The sequence below is a fragment of the Mastigoproctus giganteus genome, chromosome 4 (assembly GCF_048544385.1).
Source record: "Mastigoproctus giganteus isolate SK-2022 chromosome 4, ASM4854438v1, whole genome shotgun sequence".
NCBI classification, from domain to species: domain Eukaryota; kingdom Metazoa; phylum Arthropoda; class Arachnida; order Uropygi; family Thelyphonidae; genus Mastigoproctus; species Mastigoproctus giganteus.
Window position 1 is genome coordinate 199,595,797 of NC_143578.1, and position 19,390 is coordinate 199,615,186.

At 40.5% G+C, this 19,390-nt stretch overlaps 1 protein-coding gene across 1 annotated transcript in view; it reads right to left on the reverse strand.

Annotated features, from left to right (window-relative positions):
• The window catches only part of LOC150087319 (very long chain fatty acid elongase AAEL008004-like), a 131,726-nt gene that overhangs the window by 55,874 nt on the left and 56,462 nt on the right, over window positions 1-19,390 (reverse strand). The window lies entirely within an intron of this gene.

Below are 19,390 nucleotides of genomic sequence, written 5' to 3' on the forward strand. Positions count from 1 at the left end.
GTTCAAACAGTTGCTTCCCGGAAAAAAAGAGCGGGAGTGCAGTAGACGGGGGTTCAAGCCCCTGACTGCTGCTGATTGCGATCTGCCAACCAGCACTGGACCAGCGTGGCAGATTATGGTCCATTTCCCTCAGCATGAATTGTTGAGGAGGCTTCCATCCTGTAGTGGGTTGATAATAGCTACATTTTCTTTTTTTTTTGTGTTCGTCCGAGCAAAAGTAAGGATGCCACCAGCGTTTAGTTCACTCAGTCTGAAAGCTTAAATATTAAGTTTTAAAGATGTTTTTTCTAAATTGCGGGTCTAGAAGCAGGATCTGTAATTTGCAGAACTGAAGTGGCAAGAGTAGCCTTTCAGGCTTGACGTAGCTGAGTGGTCAAGAGAAAGAGTGCAGTAGCACATGCTCTTTGAGTGGACCGGGGTTCAAGTCCGTGACTGCTAAATACGATCAACATTTGATTGATTGATTTATTGTAAACTGCACTGACCTGGTGGTCGTACCGGAGTATAAACAAGAACATTTTATACCGCAGACAAATCTTGTTCCTCCTCTCTGTACCAACATTGGAGAGAATGTAATAACTAAGATTAGTAAATGTCATTTTCGCCGCCATATCTGGCCATGCAGCTAACGAGCTGGTTGCAAAAAAAAAAAAAAAAAAAAAAAAGTTTTATACCTATAATAATTGTATTTACTACCTGATAAAGAGAATCCATATCTTGGGATAACTATTTGCCGTTGTGACATGGGGGGGAGTGACATTCTTATTCATTAAACCTAGTATCGACAGTAGCAAATAACGAAAGATCAGCAAAAGAATAAACCGTACCTCCAGAGGAAAGGAGAGGGGAAAAAAAAAAAAAACTAAAGGAAACATCCGTCGATTCCAAAAAAAAAAAAAATTATATATATCTCTCACGTCTCCATTGAGAATTTTACTGAATGTCTCAGTAATTCAATGAACGACCAGATTCAAATATCATACAATACATACGCTATCTTAAACAAGGTCAGTCACTTTAATCAATTATATTATTTACTGCATACATTGCATTTCCTTAGAAATGCACAGTTGATACTAAGTTTTCTTATAGTCGATTTCGCTTTCCATTGCTGAAAGGTCCTGATGAAAGAGTTAATCTTGCTCATCACTTACACCTCCCAAATTCAGCAAAAAAAAAAAAAAGTGGGAATAAAGAAATTAAGTTTTTAGAAGACATTCCGGCAGCCAATCTTTATAACGTTGCAGTAAAGTTGGCAGAGTTTCATAATTACTTTTCTTCCAAGAAAATCCATGCACATCTGCTTTAAACAATCGCCAAGCTGCTAGTTCAGTATCCTGTAGCTTTGTTTCAAATATGTCATCTTCGATGAGTTTGAGGCACAATGGAAGAACGTTTTGGTTCGACCAGTGAAACATTCTATATTACTTCTCCCTGGTAAAATTCCTCCCTCATTCACCGCTTCCGTCCCATGGCTTTCCCTCAAACAGTATTTTATGAAATACTCCCTGTAGACCAACGAGTGATCCAGTTATTTTAAAAGGTCACCACAGATATTCCAAGCAAAGTCGGGGTACTTTATTAGATACATTTTGTCCATACTTCGATATGTTTATTTCAAGACAACAGTATGAAGTAGAGGAACTGCTGAGAATACATTTCCATCGTTCAGCAAATCTGATTTTAAACTAAATTTCAATGGATGAATAAAATATACGCCATTCATACAGAAATTCCAAAAAGAACTCAGTTCTTTCAGAAAAGGCAATGTTCTAGCATTTTGACTAGATATCCTTCTAGTATCTTTACAGGAAAGTCTTCCATAATGAAAATGTTTTAAAAACATTGACGTTTTCGATATACTGTACTGTAATTTTTAGTTCCTACTTCACAGTCGTGTTGCTGATGCGAATGAAACTAACTCAGTATTTTGTCAATAATAAACGAACTAAAGTAGCCCAGTTTACTGAAATTATTGCCATCTTTATATAGTTTCGTTTTGTAATTACAGTTGGCTAGGAGTGTACAAAAAAGTTGTTCCATCCAGCAACACTGGAAGTATGTGTTAACTGACTTTTTTTGTGCAGATTCGAACAAACGACAACGTATTCTGCACGTTGAAGTCGAATGGACTCTTCTGATGAAGTCTTCTTCAGAGTGCGTTCCCCACCTCCCTGTTTGTTTTGTATCTTTTCCGATGAACCACTTGGGGGGGACACATGGGTTTGTTTATTCTGAATAATGTAAGATACTGCAGATATACTATATTGTCTTAGTATTTGGAAGTGACAGCAATTTAAAACAGGATGGATAAAAGTAATGCTACGTTATTCTCTACGTCAGCGGTTTTAAAGCTACTATAATTTGTATGCGAACAATGCAAGGTAGAAGCACAGAAGGTCATATTACATCATTGTCTAAATATAACTAATGACAATGTTCAACTAGAACTCACACCTAGAAAAGCAGCAAAATCATCGCCCACAGTCGCAAGTACCGTACATGAACTACTTCTACCCATTGTAGTACTGTCGGAAGGAACTGTTGGATATCGAATCACTTGCCAAGAAATTCTAAACTAAAGTGGGAACGTGCAAGCAACTAGTTCGCCAAGCATTTACGGAGTTAAGTGTAGCGTTATGGCAACATACATTAAAATCTCGATTTAATGGATTATGTGGAGGAAGAAAAGGCCTATTCGTTAAAGCTCCGAAGTTAGCAGAATATTAAGAAAAATGCTTTACTGTGAAACAAAGTACTGTAATATTATTTTACCGCACTTAGTAGCGTGGAGCAGAGGAGCTTGAAATTTTGCCCCGTTGCACAGAGGTAGCGGAAACGACTGATTCGAGTCTGAAGTGCTCTCGGGTGCCTCGCTACAGATGACCTCATTGAAGTCTGTCACGTTCGGCAGGTTTATAGAAAGCGATGAAGTAAATCCTAGCTCTCTGCTTTATTTTGAAAAAAGCAAGCAAAGTATTTTTATTTTCACTTTTTTTTTGCAGATGATAATCCAAGTAAAGTGGATTAATACACCTCTCGGCGCGAAGTAGTTACATTGCCGGGTTCCTACGGACCCGATCCATTAAATCGAGGGTTTCCTGTACACTGAATTTCGGGCGGGAAGAGAAGGAAGAATCATACATGAAAGGTTGCGTTTTCAGTCAACGCTGTAGAAAAAAAAAAAAAAAAAATTTCATCATGTGATAAGAAAGGTATAAAAAAAAAGTGGAATTATTAAGTTGTATAGTTTTTGAACGAAAAAATATTAAGACTTTGCCTTCAACCAGTGGGTGGTTGATTGTTGGAACAAACTCCCAACTGGTGTTTTGGAGGTGGGTAGATTGAATAAATTAAAGGAACTAGATAAACTCTTAGGAGGGATGGATAGGTGAAATATTGTCTTTCCCCCTCTCCTCTTTTTTGGCTGATGCTGTATACGCTTGCATCATTTAACAACTAAACTAGATTCGTAGATATTCTCATACTATAAATAATGGCGAATTTAAAAGCGAACAACTCAGTACATTCAAAAGCTTAAACTAAATCAATTAAATTTCTCATTCCATATTGGGAAAAAAAAAAAAGTATCATGAAGCCTACTGATGGGCTAGAAAGAAACTGGCATTTCGTATAATAAACTAAAGTTAATGATAACCATAATACAATATTTGGTCATCCCGACTGGTTCGTTGGGGATTTTTTTTGGCGCACTGATTTATGGCCATAGTGCGCCAAGATCATCCTGATAAGACCTACAATCCGGTTAGTGAAAACAAATTCCACTATCAAAAATTTAAAAGAACTTGGTTCCTTTATATAGTATATCATTGAATTAATACTCAAACGTGATATTCAAAAATATCATTGCTCTTATAATTTAAAATCATTGCTCTTGAAAAATAAAAGAAATGCTTCAGGAATCTCAATCATGGGATTTTTTCAAGTGGTTTAGGGATCTGACTGATGGCGAGTTCATTATTGTAATGGAATTATTAGTTTATTATGAAACTACATTTGTCTTTAAAACAAAAAAAAAAAAAAAAAAATTTTCTTCTCTATATTATCAATAGTCCTTATGATCATTTCCCAAGTTCTGAAAATCAGGAACATTGGCTGCAGTTAACCAAACGGTTAAGTCCTAGATCTACAGAACATCGTGCGTGCAAAGCAATTCATAACTCCACAAGACAGTTCCAGTGATTTTCAGTTCAGATTCGATATACCGTGCTCCATTCCGATATTGGTTTGCTATCAGAAGCTTGCAGCTCCAAACTCAGATAATTCTCTAGAGTTTGATGGTGAGAGGAGGTACTATAACCAGCAATCTGATTCTCAGACAGGCTTTAACCCCTACCCGGTCAGTTCTTGAGCTGAATGCCACCTATGTATTGCATTTCTTTAGCACATTGACAGTTGTTAACTTAGGAATATTTAATTCCTGAGAATGCACAGACATTTTACCCATGATATCTATCAATCTCTCTGACAAAAGTGTCAGCTCGTTTCGGTAATACCCCTCTACTGCTGATTGCCTTTATATGCCAAAAGGCGTATACGTGTAGTGAGTTTCCTACAATATGAAGGGCATGCCATGACTTTTGGTAGTATAGCATTAAGTATTTCGGTAGTGTAATGACCAGTCTTCAGTTCCCCCCAATCCCTCGAAGAATACTTATCTAAATATCTGGCAGTGGAATGCATTAATAATGGCAGCATTTTTAGGATACTTTTCTAGATTTAGAAATACAGTTGTGCCCCCGTATCCAATTACCCCCGGTTAACCTTGAAAAAAAAAAAAAAAAAAAAACTTAATTTACTACTCGCGTATCCAATACGATGGCTTCCCTTTATTAAATTTTCTGTTTATACTCCAGCACAACAATCAAGTCAATAGAGTCAATACAAATATTTATCGTATTTAGTAGTCACGGGCTTGAACCCTGGTCCACTCAAGGAGCGCGTGCTATGCACTCTCGCTCCTGACCACTGGGCTACGTCAAAAAAAGAATTTTTCACTATGCAAATTTTCGGTTACCGCGATTTTTTGTGATAGTTGGAAAAAAAAAAAAAAAAAAAAATTATATATATATATATATAAAAAACACACTGAGGCCGCCCGCCTCAGTGTGTTTCAGCAACCATCGGAAGAAAACGCTTTACTTGTTTGTCTCCCGCTAATAAAGACAATGCAGACATGCATTTAAAAATCTAATTTTTTTATCTGGCTCATTTAAAAAAATGACTTAACGCGAAGGAGATAACGGTAAAATAACTAGATAATTTTTCTTAACGCAGAGAATCTAACCTTTTGTTTGAGGTTCTTTGCTATATTTATTTCGCCAGGGCCAAGAGAAGATTGTCTGCTATCGGAAATTGATTGATGAAAAGAGAAAGTCGCTGTTCAAATATTTCCGTAATAAAATTTTCTTTATTGTGCATTTTATGCCAGAGGTTTCCAAAATTAAATTTTTTCACAGCGCACCTAGACCAAAAGAAATACCTAACAGTTCTGTTTAGTTAGGTCCAAACTAACTTAATAAGAAATGTTGAAACTGAACAAGCTCGAGCTAATGTTCGCGCGGTGTCCGACAGATGTCGAGTACGCTGTTCCCCTCGAAGATTTAAAAAATATTCCGCACAGTTTGGCAACCGCTGTTTTATGCAATAAAACATTTAATTCCATAATTATTTATTATCTTTTGCATGGTATACAGTTAAAGTTATTTATGGACATTCCTGAAGGTCAAGGACCAATAATTTTTCCTATTGATTATGATATTCGATTAACGCGTTTCCGTTTTGCGCAATGCGTTCGCGGAACGAATTAATCGCGTTAATTGAGGTCAGCCTGTAATGAAATAATTTATCCTTTTGCAGTGCGACGGAACACAATCGACGCGACACAATAAATCAAACTAAAAACATTTGGTCTCTTTCCCCCCTCCTTTTGTTTTGAGCGGTAGGTGTGAAGACAGCGGGAGTTGCAAGATAATAGGTACACTAATCTCCCAATTGTTTATTTGGTTTTTAGGAGCATTAGCAACAAGGCCATATTGCTCCGGGGATATGCGGTGGTCATTCCCTGACCTTTCCGCATCCTCCGTATTTGGTGATCACGGGCTCGAACCCCGGTCTAATCAAGATGCGTGTGCTACGCACTGTTGCTGCTGTCCACCTGGCTACGGAGGCACCAATCTCCCAATGACGACTTATAACGCCGGTTCTTGATGCTTATTTACGACTTGCAAAAATAGCTGTTTAAACCTATTCTAGTTATTACTTGAATTTTGATTTCTGGTTGATTTTTATTTACTTATTTAATTTGGAGTCTTGAAGTGTCCTCAGTTAATCCGCTTTCTGGTTAATCAATCCCGGTAAATCGAGAGAGTGCTGTACTTTTTTTTTTTTTTTATTACCGTATTTAATGTCGGTAATGTTCTTGTTAATACTCCGGCACGACCAGGTCAGTGGAGTTTACAATTTATTGGTATTATTTACATAACCAATCAATACAAATGTTAATCGTATTTAGCAGACACGGGCTTGAACTCTGGTGTAATCAAAGAGCGTGTGCTACTGCACTCGCGATCTTGACCACTCGGCTACGTCAGGCCTCTTACTGTAGAAGTATCTGGGGATAAATCATATACAGTACAGTACTAAACTATACGATGTCAGCTTTAAATGCTATCAGAAACTCACAAATTGGGAGTCCAGTATACCAAAAGAGTGTACGGAAATGCAATTAGAAGGCAAGCTTACAGGTTTGATATATAAATATCAGCATCCTCAGATACGAGTAAAGCATTATCTAAATTAAGATCTACCTTAACTACAAATAATGCGTATCAGTTTCGTTATGTTACCACATAAGACTGATGGACATTGTTTATAACTTAAAATGTTACAAATATAGCTACGGTAAATAGCATTAGCATAGGCATTTGATGCAAGAAAGCAAGCTTATGCAGCATCAGCCAAAAAAAAAAAAAAAAAAAACTTCCACTTCACCCCTCTGTTCGTTCAAAATACCAATAAATTGCACCAAGCCATTAATCAAAACAGGGTTACTTAGGACATTTTGGAAACAGTTTTGATTAAATTCTCCAAATATAATGGAAACTTCAACCATACCAAAATTAGCTGGCGCCCCTTTTAGATTAGTACAATAACAGCCTTATTGTATCCTTTATCGTCATTTTACATAACCATAGGCGGACTAGCCATAAGACTTAACGGGGAAACTGCAGTGGGCCGGAGGTCGGACACTAATGGAGGCAGGTGTGATTTTGGCCATACACAATAGGCCCATAAACACTAGTATGAGGCCGCTACAAGTTTTTTTTCCCCGGTAAGAATTTTTGACCCAGTTCGCCTCTGCACGTAACTGTACACTAGTTCTTTGCACTGGGCCATGGGACTGCAAACCTGAAACCCACTCGACCCCAGTTGAGCAAATCATGGCTATCATAGGGACGCTTGAGGAGTATGTGGGGAAAAAAAAAAAAAAAAAAAAAAAAAAAAAGTTACTGCTGCTATCCTCACTGACCTCATTACTATTTTCAGTAAGATGGAGACTGATACTCAACCTCCACGTCGAACACGAAAAACTGCAAGCAAAATGAGATTCTCACTGAGGCGGGGAAAAAAAACAAATGCAACAACCCCCCGCTATCTTCGCGAAGGCGAAGAGGAATGGCGCTAAAGTTGCATCCCATAAACAGATGGATCCCAAACCAGAAGAGTAACAAGAAAGATAATCTTGTTTAAGTCGACAGAGGTCGTGCAGCTTGATACAAGTGACGCAATAAAGGAGACTAACAAAAAGTCTGAAAGACCAAATGAAGACTGTCCACATCAAAAGTATCCATAAGACCAGGCACCCAGGTATGGTAATTGAAAAACTCCAGAGAAGAGGCACAAACGATCTTAAGTAATGCAAATATGATCAAGAAAAAAGGGCCCTCGACTGTCTTATTTGACAAGGCAGGATGTAACCTCAGAAAAAAACTGAGGAAATTTACCACAAAAACTTAAGTCTGCACCCACCTGAGGACACTGAAGAAGACGTTAGCCCAAAATACAGTATTAAGTCTAAAACACACTAATGTCAAATCTTAGAGTTCATTTTCATAGGCTGGGAAAGCCATAGGTTTAAGAAGCACATTTCACTTCTGAAGTGTTGTGCCTTCGCTCTGGTTCCACATCTCATACATGCAACCAGCATGATTCAACGTGTGGACACTGCCCAACAAAGGGCACGAATACAGAGACTGCCCAGGAAAAGAGCAGCCCCCAGTCTGTACAAACTGCAAAGCAGTGAAGGCTCCTCATCAACACTCAATCAAGGATGAACTGTCCAGTTTACCGAAAACCCAGTACAAAACGAAATAAAGTATGGATAAAGACCCCCCCCCCTACAAACTGCCACCATGAAATAAAAATAGTTCAACTGAGTGCACAAAGAGCAAGGCTGGTAACTGACTAACTAAAAGTGAAAATATAGGAAAACCAAATTGATGTAGTCTTATTACAGGAACTGTATGTTCGCTTAGGTGTGGTTACAGGTAATCCTGCATCATGTAGAATGGTGCACTGTGAAACCGACAACCCATGAGCAGCAATAATCAGGAACTCAGAAATCATTACAACGAAAATTATGCCGCTCTGCACCGCAAACAATGCTTGTGCACAAATCACAGCACCGTGAGGGTCCTTGTTCCTGTTAACAATATGCTCACCCTCAGGAGCGGATTAAGGTCGGTTGAGGCCCTGGGCACAGAAGAAAATATTGGGTCCCTTAAAAAAAAAAAAGACAGGAAAAAAAATAAAATACATGTTAACCATTTTTTTTAAATAAATAAAAAAATATTATGTACTATTAATGTTTTATTTCCAATAAAATTTGATTATAATATATGTATACTATAATTAATAATAGCATACTAATAATCAAAGTTTTGAACATATTAGTTGAACTAATATGTTCAACTAATTTGCTGGGTTTTTGCGTGGGCCCTTCTGAAGTCGGGGCCCAGGGCGCGCGCCCGGTGCGGCTGCCGTTAAATCCGCCTCTGCTCACCCTGGTGAGAACATCATCCCCAGCAATCTCAACTATTCAGACTTTCCCAGCAGGGAAAGACTAATAGTCATGGATGCAAACTGTCAATCTACTCTGGCATGGTCGCAGACCTGCCCAAAGAAACGGTGCAAGACTAGAATTCTTCCTAGCCACAGGCCTCCAAGTAATAAACCACCCAGACCAACTCCCAACCTACAATAGCCCCCCCCCCCCTTTGGGAGAGCGCAATAGTTACAGCAGCCACGCCAGATATTGCCAAACTAACTAACGAAATGGACCGTACAAGAAGCCTGGACCGGCGAGCGATATTTTCTCTAGTTCGCTCTGTGGAACGGAACCCTCCGATCCCATGAGATGTGATACGATACAATTCAACAAAGGCGGAGGACTGGCAACGCGCTGAGCTAACAAGACTCCCTGAAGCACTCCCTTCAGACGACTGCGTACGGATTATAATCGCCGCCATAAGATCTGCATGTGATCTCTCCATCCCGCGCAGAAAACCCTACTGGTATGCAGTTCCCTGGTGGAATCTAACTACAGGATTTCAGAAGAGTCCACCATGCAAGGAAAAAAAAAAAATTCCAGTAGGCTCGAACAAGGTTACTTCTCCATGAGATAGATGCTGCCAGGGAGGCGTACCGCATTTTACCGTACGTAACGTTTGCCACGTACTGCAAGCGTGGCAAACCCTGGTATCCACTTCCGGGAATAAGTAGCCGTGGGTCATCGTTTTCACGATAGTAACAAACAAGCTGCAGCGAGGAGAGGTACTGGACACAACACTCAAGATGGATAGTTCTACTTACACCTTGGAGGATAGCATTAATAATAGTCTAGACACCATTTATCCCAGTGAAGTGGCAGCTGTGACTCAACAACAAAAGATAGATCAAAACTACGAATATCATCCTGCCTCTGTGGAAACCCCCTTACAGACATTGAGATGGACATAGCAATAAACAAAACGAAAGAAGGAAAAAACACCTGACACAGACCTGCTGGAAGTGGAATGTGGTTTAAAAAAAAAAAGTAGAGTAACTACTGTTACTCTACTAAACAGGTACCAAAGGAAGGCACCTTTCCAACATCTTGGAAAACGACAAACCTGAAATTTATATCGAAAAATCCGGACAAGCCAACACAAATTCCAACCCCTACCTGAAGAGAACTGTCTTGTTCTCTAATGGCCAAGTTACAAGAACGCCTTCTCCTATTCTCCTTAACTGCCCGCCAGATATGAAGAGAAAAAAAGACACCTTCCAGACCACAAGCAATTTGGATTGAAAGCAGGTTTTAGCACAGAAGATGCCATCAACAGATTAATCACTCAAGCAATCCACACAGCCTTTAAGTATTCCCTTGCAATCATGGTAGATTTTGCTGGGGCCTTTGATCGACTATGGTGGCCCAGAGTCCTTCGGCCATCAAATATTTCCAACAATCCATATAGCAGCTTAAGGTCATATCTAACTAGCAGAAGTCCAATTTACCAACAAATTCCAGACAGTGACTAGGTACATCCACAGAGGCTGTCCGCAGTGCTGTGCTGTGCTTGGCCTGTTCCCCTGGAAGACTTCCTGGGCATGGACATAGGTAGGGAGCCGAGTCCTTGGCCTTTGCGGATGATCTTGTCCTTTTGGCACGTGCCGATACCAGGGTGACCCTGGAGACAATTGCAAAATGGAGCACTGGTGAAACTTCACAACTGGGCGTCCCTGCACAACCTTACTATCTCAGGAGAGAAAACAATCTTTATTAAAGGCAGGCTACAAATCAGAAGACTACCTACAATGAAATTAAACATTACTCTCCATTCGACTGCACACCGAAGTCAAGGTAGCTTCTCAAACTCCAGGCTTTCCTTCCACCACCACCACCTAAAATATCTATCCAACAAAACTCAAAAAGGTCCATCACTATGATAAGGCAATGTCAGCAGGGTAGAAACAAGGCCATACCCTCAGATACCAAGCCGTATATGTGCCGATTGTGTGTTATGGTGCCTCCATCTCGTACCGACAAGCCACCCTAGCAAGACAAAACGTAAGCTGGATTCAATCCAGAGGTTCATGCTCCTCTAAATTTGCAGAGCGTGCTGCACCATCAGCAACCCTGCTCTGCAGGTAATAACTGCATGCCAGCCACTATACTTAGGTGGTTAAAAGAGGGCTTTTAAGGAAGGGAGTCTAACCCAACTGCTTAATCTTCAACTTGACATCAAACTACCCCAGGCAGGAAAGAAGACTGATAAGCCAACATGACTGGGACACCACAACAAAGGGAGGCATCACAAAATGATTACTTTCATATACACTGGTGTATATGAAAGTGCATCATCCCTCAAAATTGCAAATTTTCGTCCGAATAACGTAAGTATATGGCAATATTTCTTAGAGATTGCATCAGCTGTTACTTTTAGCTATATTTTAGCAAGAGTTGCAGTCATTGCTCGCTTGTGTCAGGATGGAGAGTTGACGCCACGAAGAAAGTGCTTTACGTGAGGAAGGATGTTCTTCCCGTCATTTCTTATGTCTTGTAAACAAACGGGTAACCTGACCTTGACTAAAAATTTTGGTTGTTTCCAGAAATGGAAACCTCGTATTTTATGACAGGACATGATCTTTTAATTATAAGCTGCATTATTTTGGGTTAAAACCGGACCCGTTTTGCTACTGTACGTGTGTTGAAACCTGGGACCATGTACTGTATTATTTATGAGCAGTACAGACAATTTAAGAAATAGTACTTTATTTATAAATTATGTTCGCTTTCAATTGCAATCTGGCTAATATGTGCCCATTGCAATTGATGAGCGGGAGATTTTTCTGGCATCTGATTTTTTTTCAGATGCAGAAGTTTTTTGGCACCTGCCGGTTTTGCAGGACTACTGGTGGGTGCGGAATTTCTGGTGCTATGTTAGCACTGACATAGGAGTAGAGCCCAGGTTCGGCTCCTTGTGCTAGGGCGAGCATAGAGTCGTATTTGCCCATATTGGCGGTTGTTTCCTGATGGCAGAGAGCCTTGATAAATTCATATTTACACTTCAGGCCGATGTGATTAAGAGAATTTTTCCCCCCTCTCTCCATGACAATTGGCAGAGATGGACGAATAGTGCTGGTGCCACTGTTAGACAGGTATACATATAGTGTCTTGTAATCAGTCGACAGCGAGTAGATTTCTTTCCAAACTCAAGATTACTGGTTCTGCTCACAGGAAAAAAAAAAGGTACCGGACGCGAACTTATACTAAAACAGAGCCGCGTTTTGAAGCGCTTATGCCTTCAAAACCGTAAAGCTTCTCCGTCTGAGCTGAAAAGAGAATGGGAAGAACAAACAGGAGTGGTAGCAAGTCCAGTAACAGTCAGCAGACTGCCTCTTCAAAAATGGACTTGTAGCCTTTCGTCCTAAGAAGCCTCTTCTCACACAAAAAATTAAAAAAAAAAGCCAGATTAATTTGGTGTAAGGAGCATGTCAAATAGACCCCCCCCCCCGAAGAGTGGGTCTGTTATTTTCTCGGATGAGAATGCATGGCTCTGATGGGAGACAAACGATTCACCGTAGACGTGGTGAAGAATACCATCCAGACTGTATGGTGTCTATAGCGAAATTCCCTACAAGCAAATAATATTGGGAATGCATTTCATATCGCGGAGAAGGTCACCTGCAGTTTATAAGAGGTTCCGTAAATGCCAATGATTATCTGGCTATATTGGAAGGCAAATGTCTGCCAACCATTAGAGACCATTTCAACCAACCAAGTAACTGCTCTTTCAGGACGACTCTGCTCCTTGTCATCGAGCGAAAAGTGTAAGGAGGTACTGCTGTAGTTACTGTAACTTCATTTCTGTATTAGAGGTTTGAAAGTAATATTTACATTTGTTACAGGTGAAAAAAAAAAAAATGGTTGGAAGAACGGTCCATTACAACTCTTAGCTGGCCAGGAAACAGCCCGAACCTGAATCCTATAAAGAACTGTTGGCATCGTGTGGAATCTGCAGTTGCCAGAAAGGAACTTTCGTGAACTTCAGGAAGCCATAATTCGTGTTTGGAACCACGTTGATTATCTTCAGAAATTAAATCTTGTCAACGCCTCGACGATGTGCTGCTGTCATCAGGGCCAGAAGCGGTTCAACTAAATATTAGTTTGCACCTGGTGAACTTTATTTTGTTTTTCCATTTAAAATGAAAAAAAAAAAAAAAAAACTGAAGCAAATTGAGGGCTTTAATAACATTTCAGTCATAATTGTGTTTACCAAAACTGTTGTATAAAAAGGTCGCAAATGCTCACTTTGGAATATTTTTAGAGCACCTGTCAAATATTACTTAGCTTTGCCTTAACTATTAATAAACATCTTTTGTTTATATTTCTATTTGTGATGCTAGTCAATGTAACGTACCATCACAAAAAAAGGGTTAGAAATGTGAAATTCCTAGGTAATGCACTTTCTTTGAACAAGTGTATATAAGTACAATTCACCCCGAACTTTGTTTTCGTCTGGTCTCTATGTGACCTTTATCATCACAAGGCATGGATCCTTCCCACAGAAACTGACGGCCATAGGAATCAAGAATGATCCACATTGCCATTGCTGGGAGCACCTCATGTACGAGTGCCCTAGCTACAATATCAGGCTTAAATTTCTCACCACAATACATAGAAACCCGCGCAATCAAGAATTTATTCTGCTACTCAAGGAAGATACCTATAAAAAAAAAGGTATTGACCACTTACGCACAGAAAACACTTGCACTTAGGCGAGCCTAGATTGCAGAACTGAGTCCAAGAACTAACCCAGACAGGAAAGGGATAACTCCCCCCCCCAACAGAACACAGACAGGAGCATGCTAACCCGAATAGGGTTAGCATGCCTAAACTAGGTTGGATTAATTCTCCCGTCAATCCAACCCAAACTAAGCCCCCCTTTCAATCCACTCTTCTTCTATACCCCCTCTTCATTTTTTTTTTCCTTCTCTCCATCAGGAAGCTCAAGCAACCCTGGCGGAGGCCAGCCAGAGTATAATGGGCAGCCTGGCTCACCTCCCAGTGGTGGTGGCGGCAGGTAATGCAGGGTCCCTGCGTTAACAAAGCACTACTCTAACACAGTTAAAGTAGATGGTTAAGAGACTCAAGACTGTTAATTATGGAATCCACCGTAAACATCCAACCTATTCCCTAAAGATATATCGGATCTAGATTCACCTGAACAAATGCAAATACGTCATGATAATGAAAAGTATGAAGGACTATCAGACATTGAACTCTACACTCCTGGATTTGGACTCTGCCGTGGCAAAGCTCAAATGATAAGAAATGCCCCGGTATTGACCTGATGGAGAATATAGTCAGTTAAATTTCTTGAAAATCTTCCACACATTCTTTTAAATTTGATGAAAAAAAAAATACTAGAAGGAATATTTCCTCGTCAATGGAAAATAGGTCTACTTAAGATACCACACAAACCTGAGAAACTAATATCAGATTCATGGGCCTACAGACCTATATCGCTTTTAGCAAAGCTGAGGAAATTGTTTGAGCAAATGTTAGCCCCAAGAATCCAAAAAATGCCAGAAGATCTTCAGTTATGTTCAGAAGCACAATACGGCTTCAAGAAAGGCCGGTTGACTGAATATGCTATAAATCTTCTGACCAACTGTGTTCAGCTCACCTGCAAAATACGTATTCGCTGTCTGTGGACTTTCAGGGCAAGTTTTGACACTTTATGGTGGGAAAGTGCCTTCAGGAGCTTGAGATCCGCAGATTGTGATGTGTGCATCTACAGTGTTATGCGATCGTACTTCAGCGACAGACATTAAGGTGGTGGCAAAACATCTTACGTACTGGGCTCAGATTTCAAGAGGATGTCCCTAAGGATCAGTGTTGGGACCTCTCCTCTGGAACGCTGGAAACACAATGGTATCAGTAAGATAGCCTATGCGGATGACTTGGTGATCGCGGCTGATGGAAGCACAAGGAGAATAATTGAAAAGAAAATACAGCCCATCTTAGATGACATGGGCTACAATCAAACTGTAAATATCCCCCAGTAAAACCAGTTTTATGACTTTTAAGAACCATTTTAGCCACAATAGAGCGCCCAGAATCAGACTAAATAATACCCAAATCCCCTATGTATCCCAATTAAGTATTTGGGTATTACCTTAGATAATAAACTAAGTTTTCTGCCTCGTGTCAAAACTCAGGGACAAAATCCGTTCTTTCACAGCCTCTTTTTTTTTTTTTTTTTTTTTTTTATGTAGACCCCAAACACGAGATATTATTAGAACTGCTTGGGTTGAAGGTTGAGAAGACGAAAGAAGATATTTGTTGACATTGAACTTCTGTAGACTAATTTTCAGAAAATACGTTATGAAGAAAGGTTGTTCCATAAAACGGTAGTTGAATGAATAAACGAGGAAGATGAAAAGTTGGTTCTTTGAGTTGGAAGTTGGACAGTAAATGGATGTTGGCTGCACGTGTTCGGACTGTTTTGAAAGAGCGGGAATTATAGAAGCCAATTCAGATGAACAGTGCCCATGAAAGTATCTGTAGAAGAGGACTGCAGCAGAAACTTTACGTCTATGAGAGAGCAAGTGGAGAGACTGTTAGAGATGAATCATTAATTAACCTAACTGCCCTCTTCTGAATGGAATCAAGAAGCCTGAGAGAGGTTTTGGGAGCACCACCCCCAGATGTCGGAACAATATTCCATGGTAGGGCGGATTTACGATTTATACAGTGAGCAGCTGTTTTGAAGAAAAGTAACGCCGAGAGCGAAAGAGAAAACCAAGTTTTTTAGATGCAGAGGAAGCAGTATTTGTAATGTGCTTGTGCCAAGAGAGATTAGAAGTCAGGGTAATCCCCAAAAGAGATATTTTGCCTAGAAACCAGAGTGTCACCAAAGATAAGAATAGGAGCAGAAGAACCCTTTTTGCGAGATATAAGACAAGAATGAGTTTAAGAAGGGTTGAAATCAACTAAGTTGTATTTGCCCCACTGGAGAATTACTTGACGATCGGCATTCAAGAATTGGTAGCAGATTTTCGAGAAGTTGAAGCTGATTGAGCAGGACAACGAAACGAATTGGCATTTCTCAAAATGGAATGCAATGTGCTATCATCGGCAAAACTATGGAGAGGATTTCCAGTCAATGGAAGAAGGTCATTAATATACAAGAGGAAAAGAGTGGGGGAAAGAACTGAACCTTGGGGGCCACCGGCATTAGTGGAGAAGTTAGAAGACAGAGCCATCATCCTCGATTAGCGATCAAAGAGAAAACTGGATAACCAATTACAAAAAACAGTTGGAAAACCATAAGATGGAAGCTTGTTTATAAGACCTTTATGCCAAACACGATCGAAAGCCTTTGAGATGTCTAGGGCAACTACTTGTTTCACCGAAATTTTCCACTGAAAAGGTCCATAAATGGGTAACAATAGCCAGAATATCACCAGTGGATCGACACTGACGGAATCCATACTGGCAATCGTTGATCAGACGGAAGGTTTCTAGGTAGTTTAAGAGTTGGCGGTTAATTGATTTCTCCATTACTTTAGAAAGAGTAGAAGTAATCGCAATGGAACGATAATTGGATGGGAGGGATTTGTCACCCTTTTTAGGAACTGGCTGAAGATGAGCAAATTTCCAAGCAGAAGGAAAAAGACCTCTGGAATAGGAAAGTGAAAAAAGGCGGCAAAGAATAGGAGTAAGTTCCACACAGGTTTTGAGAATAAGCGGAGAAATACCAGCGGACCCGGAGCTTTCTTAGCGTCAAAATCCTGCTGACATCTTTTTGACGGAAGACAACAGGAGGCATTGAATGGAGCGTGTTGGGAATGGTGGGAGGTGTTTTACCAAGATCATTAATACACGAGTTGGAAGAAAAATGGGATGCTAGCAGGTCAGTTTTATCCATGGCTGAAGTTACAGAACCATTTGGTTTGGACAGAGGTGGGAGCAGAGATGGGCAAAAGTTGCGGCCAATAGCTTTGGCAAGAAACAGAATGCTTGGCTACCATTAGGGCAAGAAGCCAGTTTTCTTCTCTTAGCCTATTCAAACTCTAGTTTAGACTGATTAATAACTGCTATACAATTGTTGCGAGCTTTGGTGTAGGCAGAAAATGAAACTGAATTAGAAACAAGTCAATTACGATATGTAACGTTTCGAACAGCCTTAGCACAATTATTGGAAAGGCAAAGTTTATCTAAAGGACGAGATTTTAAAGTGGAGTGTGGGATAAAGGATTCCATTCCTGCAAGAATAATTTCACTGACACGATCTGAGCAAATGTTACATCAGAAGTTTTGAAACAGTAATCCGACCAAGGAAAAGAAATCTCGCAGGTCATCCCATATTGCATTCTTGTAATGCCAAACACGACGTTGGGAATAGCCAAGAGATAAAGGCTCCATTGGAGAAGAGACAATCACCAAGTTGTGATCTGAAGTGCCTAAAGGGACTCTCAGTTCGACCGTGTGCTTAGAAGGGTTGTTTGTGAGAAAGAGGATGTGTATTGGCTGTATGATTAGGATTGTCCGGTATTCTTGTAGGACAATGAACAATCTGTGCAAGGTCATTAGTAATTGCAAAAGCCTTAGCATCTCGACGAGCTGGGTCGGTGCGACTAGAAAACTGAAGCCAGCTGGAGTTGAACATTAAAATCACCAAGGAAAATTACCTCACTGTTAGGAAAGTTGATCTGGAGAAAGTCAAGTTGCAAAGAGAGGAAGTTTGAGCACCAATGTCCTACTGTTCTCCAAGGAGAACAGTGGAGACAACAGATGAATTTGACACAATGAGGTAGAGATTTTAAGCCAGAGAAGATCGAAGAGAGGAGATTCCAAATTTCCAAGTGTCTGACAGGGAATATCAGAACGGACATACGCACAAGTACCTTTGAGGCGAAGGGAATCATACAGCAAATAATTTCGGCATCTGAGATGAGCAGTAGTTGAATCAACCGATAACTGAGATTCTGTCAGAAAAAGAACATGGGGTTTGGCAGACTGCAAGTGGAGGGAGGTGACGGCTTGCTGTCTCCTCTCTTCCCTGCCACACCATTCCTTCCTTCTGGTGGGGCATGGGCATGCCTCACTGAATAATTGGGGGGTCACCTACCCTATCGACCCTCTTCTTCCTATTTCATCCCCCCCAGCCTCCACTCTCCCCTCCCAGCACTTTCTCTTGCACAGTGTATAGCCCTACACGTCCAAATTTAAAATACACCAAAAAGAAATTTCGCCCAACCTTTTAGGCACTTCAGAAATAGGCCTTCAGCGTCAAACCCCATATTAGCGCTTTAATGTAAGTGAATTAAAATCAACCGCGGTCGTTCCAATTTTATTTTAGGTCCTAGCCACTAAAATCCCAGGAAAGTAAGTGGCAGGACCTGCCAGAGTACAATTGACTCAATGGTAACACCCGGCTAGCCTCCACGTGGCGAGGTATGGGCAACGTCGGGTCCCATTAGGGGCCTGGCGGCCAATAAGCCGGATAAACAATGGGCACAACATATAACACTACTCATGACCCACACACTTCTAAATCTCTGGCTTTGACAGGGTACTGTCACCGATACATAGAACATTCACGGAGATGGGAGAAATCCCAGGAGCCGCTAGGACTTCGCAATATACCTCATACTGCAAGTGGAAATGGACATCGTTGAGATTAGAATTGAGACCACGTTTATTTATGAAATGAATTATGAAGTGTTTGGAAGGTTTAGATCCTTTTCGCAGATAAGCTTGCTCTATTACTTTTACAATTCATGGTGTATTCAATAGTAAGAAAAAGTGGGTGGGACATGTTGTATGAAGTAATGAAATTTTTGAATATGGCATACACATGGTAAGAATATATCCAGATCTTTGACATAACGTGGCCTCGACAATGCACCACCTGCATACACACTACTGACTCCCTCCAGTCACTATCTGGCAGAATAGAAGTAGCAAGATTATAACACCAACTGATCCGGAAGCCTCCTAGATAGTTACCAATAGGTTCGGTCCGGTGTACTAAGTAGCAGCCGGCGTGCGAACACAGTTTTAGAGCTGTTCCCTCGAAATGTAAGGAATATTGGATCTCGCCACCGATATTCATCATAACCTCAAGTCAATCATACTGCATGATGGAAGAAATGGGGAAGGGTTGACTGGAACTTCGCTCCAGAGACTAAACATAGGTTCCACCACTTCAAGCCTCCAATAAGCAAAGTGGTAGTATTGCACCGGCTGATGAGTCATCTACCACCTAGTACTGCCTGGTAACAGAGGGGCGGCATGCCTCCATGTGGTAGGGCG